General features: G+C 36.0%; 1 pseudogene; it reads left to right on the forward strand.

The window, feature by feature from the left end:
• LOC107575591 (alkyldihydroxyacetonephosphate synthase, peroxisomal-like) overlaps positions 1-7,301 on the forward strand; it is a 20,403-nt pseudogene that overhangs the window by 5,063 nt on the left and 8,039 nt on the right.

Raw genomic sequence — 7,301 nt, forward strand, 5'->3', positions numbered from 1 at the left:
CGGTATCGGCCAAAATTTTCATATCGGTGCATCCCTAGTTTTATAGGAGTAGGTTTCATAGCGTTGGCAAATTAATTTTTCATAAGTTTGTAGGTACAGACATCTGCTGTGGCCATTTTTATGAGGCTTTTTTAATAGTTTTCATATCGATATCGGAATTATGTCGTATCGACCGAAATTAAGAAATATATCATGATATAAATTTTGGCCATATCGTCCAGCCCTAGTTTCACAATAATGGACATGGAATGTCGACGTATACGTAAAGCGATTGAAAGAACGGAAAGGAGGACTAAGGATCTCCAACGACAACTGGCAGTGCTACATTTGCTTCAAGTGCCTGCACTTCAGCATCCGTCCATCTATCGCTGTTCTCCATACTTGCGAAATAAGTTGACATGTTTACAGTATGTTTACACGGCGCTTTAAATCATGGCGGGTGATGGCGTTTTCATACGCGTTTGGCCAATCAATGTCTACTTTCGTCACGATTAGTACCAGCTGTGCTGGTTAGACCCAGCTCTGGAGTAGGAGCTAATTTGGTTCTCGAAAAAGGCAGTCCGGTACTAAAATCGCACCCAGTTCCGGCGGTGCGAAAACGCCAAATAAGTGGGTAGTTCCACAATTAGTTCTGGTACAACGAAAAGGTTCCTGCGGTGCGAAAGGCCCTATTTATTCACCCTAATGTTGTTCCAATCCTGTATGTTATGTTCTGTCGAACACAAAAGAAGATATTTTGAAGAATGTCGGTAACCAAACAGATGCTGGTGGTAGCCATTGACTTCCATTGTATGGGAAAAAAAATAAAAAATACTATGGAAGTCAATGGCTACCGTCAACTGTTTGGTTACCGACATTCTTCAGAATATCTTCATTTGGGTTCAGCTGAAGAAAGAAACTCATACAGGTTTGTAATGACATGAGGATGTGTAAATGAGGACAGAATTTTAGTTTTTGGGTGAACTGTCCTATTAACAGACTAAACATCCGACTCGTCAGTCCTGCTTGCTAACAGCTTGACTATTCATTGATATCAGGTTCATCCTAAACCAAGTTGGCCCTATTCAAAGAAAGGTACCTTTATATTAAAATGCTTCCTCTCAGATGTTTTGTCTCAGTGTATTATAACGTCTGGCTTGTCTTTTAGTTTACAATGCTTAAAATGTCACATGTAACAGTGTGCAGGAGTGAAACCCCACAGGCTGAATGTTTCCATCGTCTCGTCGGGTCTGGAGTCATCACATTTTTTCACTTTGCTGTTGAGAAGTCTGCATGTGTCCTGTTTTAGGGTTTGACTTTGTCTGTTTCTCAGAAGATCAGCAGCAGACCTGCATGCTGTCCTCTGATCACCCGCTCGCACGTTTCCTCAAACTGACTGTGTGTGTTTTTGGTTGGAGTCCCACAGCAGGCGCAGCGCTCTAGAGATCACAGATCATTACATTATGTGTAAGGGGATTCGAGAAAAGAGAGGAGAAGTGTGCTGTTATTTTTCTGAGGGATTGGATTTTGGGACGTGAGCCATAGTAAAGTCCAGAAACCAGTTGCAAGAAACCCCTCGAGTTAAGAAAAGCAGTAGTGATAAAATCCTCACTATAAATATGAGAGAACGTGATGTGGAGGAACATTTCATTTAAGGTTATTACTTCATCAGCACTGATTATGCATAGACTTTTCTGTACATAGCATAAACAATTTAACATAAGCATTTTATATGTTTATTTTATGTGAGAATTTAGGTTTGTGATATTTTTGAAATAAGTCTCTCGTGCTTGCCAAAGCTGCATTTATTTGAATATATTATTGAAATATTATTACAATTTAAAATAACTTTAATGTCACTCTTGATCAATTTAATGCATCCTTGCTGATAAAAGTATTAATTTCTTTAAAAAACAAACAAAAAAAAACACTTACTGCCCCAAACTTTTGAAATGTTATGCTTGTTAAAACGTTTCAGAATTCTCAAATTATGTATACAAATCACTTTAAATGACAGTTCAATATTGTTTTGGTGTAAGCAGAAAATAATCCTACAAATTATTTTAAAAAAAAAAACCCCAAAAATTTTTTTTTTTTTTTTTTTTTTTTTTTTTTTTTACAAATTAATGTTTTTTTTTTTTTCATTGCATTTTCATTTTGTTAAACAGTTTTACACTCAAAATGAACAGTTTTATTATTATTATTATTTAGAAATATTGTAATAAATCCTGACTATACAGATTATTTTGTAAAAAGCACATCACATAAATTCCTATCTTTTTTTAAACAGCACGACTTTATTGTTTACTACCTTGTGGTAGTGTGTACCAGATGAACAAAGCTGCTCAAAAATGCAACGCATCAAGAAAGATCACTTATTTTCTTTGGTTTTTAACCTTTTGACCTTTTGGGTCCATAGATAAGTTTTTTGGAAGCTTGCGTGAAGATGTGTATAATCAGCTTGATCTGATGAGAAAATGTAGCTATTTTACAAGGAGGTGATTTTGTATGAAATGTGATTCATGTGGAAATGTACAGTGTTTTTTTTTTTTAAAGCAGGAAGGTCCACCCCTAAACATAATCCATTTAAGCTCGAAAAACACTTGGTAGCAGGTTTTTGTGTTTAGTGCCCTTCACATTCACCTTTCATGCAGTGCCTCGAATAATAGATCAAGATAGCAGGACATTTGCTGTAACTGTTGACTCTTTCAAAACGTTTCTTATCTGAAGGTCTGTCTGTCTTTTCGCAGCAGAAGTGAACTGTGTGACTCCAGGACTCTCATAGTAACTCTTTCATTCGATCATGAGCGTCTGTTATCATACAGACCCCGTAATATAAAGACTGGAGCGGTTTATCTCTGCAGGTCATTATAATGCCCACTAAGATTAAATATTATATTTTTAGACATCAGGATGAAGGTTGTATATCATTGAATATACTTTGCGATTGGCTGTTATAAAACAGCATGTCAACACAGGCTCTCTCTCTCTCTCTCTCTCTCTCTCTCTCTCTCTCTCTCAGGCAGGAGATCATGAAGTGGAATGGCTGGGGTTACAGTGACTCAAGGTTCCTGTTCAATAAAAAGGGTCAAGCAGAGTTCACAGGGAAACGGTGAGTACGAGGCACCAAACAAACACCAGTTAGACTCAGAATAGACTTCTAATTAGACTCATTGTACTGCATTGGAAAGTCTGTGGCATTCTGCAGAATGGATGAACGTGTTAAGCAGAGCTGACAGCACTATAGTCTTAAAGTGATAGTTCAGCCAAAAATGAAAATTCTGTCTTTTTTTCGTTTTTTACTCACCCTCTTGTCTGTATGACTTAACTTTCGTCTGTAGAATAATACAAGAACATATTTTGTCTCGATGCATTTTTTTTTTGTACATACAGTGAAAGTGTTTTTTTTGGACCCCATTGACTTTTATTTGAATGAACAGCAGCATTGCTTTAAATATTGTACCACTAATCCTGAACAAGGATGGAACGAAGATATTACAGATTTGTCAGGATATATATATGGCTGAAAAGTAGGGATGCACGATATATCGGCCACCATATCGGTATCGGCCGATAAATGCTAATTTTTTCTGTTATCGGTATCGGCCTGATAAGAAAATTTGGCCGATATCTTAAAGCCGATAAATAATGCATTATTTCCTTCAGAGACACTTCAGATGCGCGCTGTTCGTTTGCAGCCTTTTGTGCAATTGTACGTTGTAATATTGTGTTTATTTGATGTATATCTGATTTATCTCATATAGAATGCGTTTGGTTAAGTTAAAAGAGCGCTTCAGTTTACCGGTGATAAACTCAAACAGCAGTGCACAACATTAATAACTATGATTGGGAATGTCGTGTATATAACATTCTAATGAGAACATTATTATAATAAAACGTTGTGAATTCTTTGGGTTTAGTTGCCGTGTTTCAGCGCGTTGATATGGGAAGAGCGCATCCACAACAGGATCACACATTCTGACTATAGCACGCAATAACTGCATCATTTTGTACATATATAAGTTATAATATTATGTTTATGTTGTATTAATATTAATCTCAGGATGCATTTCCTTGAATTAAATAAGCTGCCAGCAAAACGCTTCAGTTTACCATGTTCATTCAGCTCTTCAGCTTCAGCACGCGCAGCTCAACGGCTGCTATTTAAAACAGTGGTATTAATTTGTTACTTTTTCAAAATCATTGATACATTATTAATAACAACAACCACTTGTATTGTTCTCTTATTATTTTCATCAACAATATGGTTTAGTAATTAAAATCATTTAATTATTGTCCGTGCAGAGGCTATTCCGTTTTATTGATCTATGGCGCATTCATTTTGATTCTTTACACGTGTAATGATGTCCAGTGACTTGTTTGCATTATTTATGCATAATTTTATTTATTTGTAAGACTTTTTTATGACTAAATTTGGTAATGGGAGAGTAAAAATATTTTTAAAACGTACACCGTTCAAACTAGGCTGCTTATGTTGAAGTGTTTGGGATGTGGCTTTTAATGATGAGACCTTTTTTGTAATCAGGCTCTCGAAAAGTATATAACAATTTGGATATAGATTTATCGGCCAACATATCGGTTATCGGCTTTCAAAAATAAAGAGTAATCGGTTATCGGTATCGGCCAAAATTTTCATATCGGTGCATCCCTACTGAAAAGTGTTTGAAACATGGACAGCTTACTCTTAATACCTTACAGGGCCTGTAAATGGTTTAAATACATTTATAGTCAAAGAAGTGAGTTGTTAAAAAGGCAGCTAATTAAGTTTAAATAATAATTTTCTGTATTTTTACAATTCATTTGATATGAATTTACACTATATTTGTTCACTTGTCTAAATTTGTACGTAAAAAAAAAAAAATGACATTATCGTTCAAACTGATTATTTATTTATTTTTTAATAAATTGCATCCTGCAGTTCGGCCGAAGCATACAGTACTCTATGCAAGTAAACGCTTCTAGCTATGCAAGGTTGATTTTGTGCATCGCAGTGTTTTGAAACGTGTCGTTGAGCGTTCTAAACATTCATATAGAGGACATTAGCATAAACAGCCTCATGCACTCATAACACTGGCCCCGGATGGAGATGTTTACAACAGCATGCTCCTTAAGTACATTCTCAAGGACCTACAGACACACACAGTCACACAGCGAGTCCTATTCTGTGTAATCGTACAGACACAGCGGCGCTGCTTAATCTAACATACACAGAAGATGTGCTTCTGCTGCCATATTTCATCATAACACATACAAGTTGCTCAAAAAAAACAACAAGCCTATCGTTTCAAAAAAGTCACGGGATGATTATGAGCATATGCAAAGAAAATCTTTAAAACCATTTAACTCCAGTCAGTCATTCACACCAGACGTATATATACAGACACACATTTGGTAGGAACTGTCTGCTCCTCTGTGGTGAGGACTGGATGTGCTCGTTTTTTCCTGGTTCAGTGTGGTGTGCTCATGCCATCCAGCGGCTGGAATCTGCACTGCTGCGTCTGAGCACAAGAGGTCATCTGACAGTATTAAAAAAAAGTGAAGTGACATGTGGCCAAGTATGGTGACCCATACTTGGAATTAGTGCTCTGCATTTATCCCATCCAAAGTGCACACACACAGCAGTGAACACACACACACCGTGAACACACACCCGGAGCAGTGCGGCGCCCGGGGAGCAGTTGGGGGTTCGGTACCTTGCTCAAGGGCACCTCAGTCGTGGTATTGAAGAGCGCTGTACATTCACTCCCCCCCACCTACAATCCATGCCGGTACGAGACTCGAATCCGCAACCTTTGGGTTACGAGTCCGACTCTCTAACCATTAGGCCACGACTTGTTAGGTCAGAGAGAGAGTTGTTTATTAGATTAGAAAGATTTAATGGATTAAATAGATTTAATGAGTTATTAATCTTATACAACTGAGTTGCATTAAGAACAAAAACTTGTACATGTTTTACATTACTCCGTACTGAATCCCATACTGGTTTCAGGTATCGGTTGAGTGGGCTGATTTTACCAAGTCTGAAGGACTGGTTCGAGGGCACGTTTGGAGCCAATTTACAGCATAAATCTCCTGCGACAGTAAGTGAAGTGTGGTATGTCAGACCTGCTGTATAGCAGACTCTTGTGTTGTGTGTGTGTAATATGGGGTGTGTGTCTTCCAGCCCACCGTGAATTTAAGTGCAGTTGCTCCTCCTGACCTGAACGAGCCCTTCGTCGAGGATCTGAAAGCAGCAGGTGTGGCCATGTCACATGACCCAGAGGACCGGGTTTTCCGAGCTCATGGTACAGAACTGCCATCTTTGTGTTTGGCAGAAATTTTTCACTTTTTTTCATGTTTTACCTCATATTTCAGCTGTGGGAAATTAGTTTCATAAAGAAATTGAACCTTATTTTAAGAAATAATGTTTCCATTGTATATGACAATGCAAAAATCATAATGGTCCTAAAATAGGTTTTCTTTTTGCTGGTTATGCTTTTTTTTATGATTTTAGTTTTTATTTGCTTTTTATTTAGGTGTGAAATATGAGTTGTTGTTTTTTTTATTACAGTTTACTTTTAAAAGAGAGTTTGTTGTTTTTATTTTAATTTTGATTTGATCAAAACACTTTACTCTTTAGTTTATATATGAAAATGTATTTTATTATTTCTCATACACTACCATTCAAAAGTTTGATTTTTGAATGGTAGTGTAAAGAAAAAATATTTTTTGTGTGTGTTTGAAAGATGTCTCCTATGTTCACCAAGGTGACATTTATTTATCAAAAATACAGTAAAATACAAATATACAATAAAATTGCAATTTAAAATAACTGTTATCTATTTTAATATATTTTGAAATGAAATCTGTGATGCAAAAGCTGAATTTTCAGCATAATTGCTTTGCTGCTCAAGAAACATTTCTTATTATTATCAATGCTGAAAACAATTGCACTATTTCATATTTTTGTGGAAACCCTGATTTTTTAAAAATTGGATTCTTTGATAAATAGAAGGTTCAAAAGAACAGAATTAATTTGATGCAGAACGCTTTTTTTAATCAATTTACTTTTGATCAATTTAATGAATCCTTGCTGAATAAAAAGTATTAATATTAGAAAAAAAGTCATTTTTATTACTTTAAATTACTTTTAATTAAAAAGTATTAATGTCTTAAAAAATCTTACTCACCCCAAACTTTTAAATGGTGGTATGTTTACTGAGAGCTTACAGTATTTCTCGAAATTTTATGTGGTACCTCAAGTAAGTAACTTACTAAGACCGTATGTGTTCATATTACAAAAAAAGATTGGGAACTCTTTT

The sequence above is a fragment of the Sinocyclocheilus grahami genome, unplaced genomic scaffold, assembly GCF_001515645.1.
Source record: "Sinocyclocheilus grahami isolate Dianchi unplaced genomic scaffold, SAMN03320097.WGS_v1.1 scaffold2739.1, whole genome shotgun sequence".
Taxonomy (NCBI): Eukaryota; Metazoa; Chordata; class Actinopteri; order Cypriniformes; family Cyprinidae; genus Sinocyclocheilus; species Sinocyclocheilus grahami.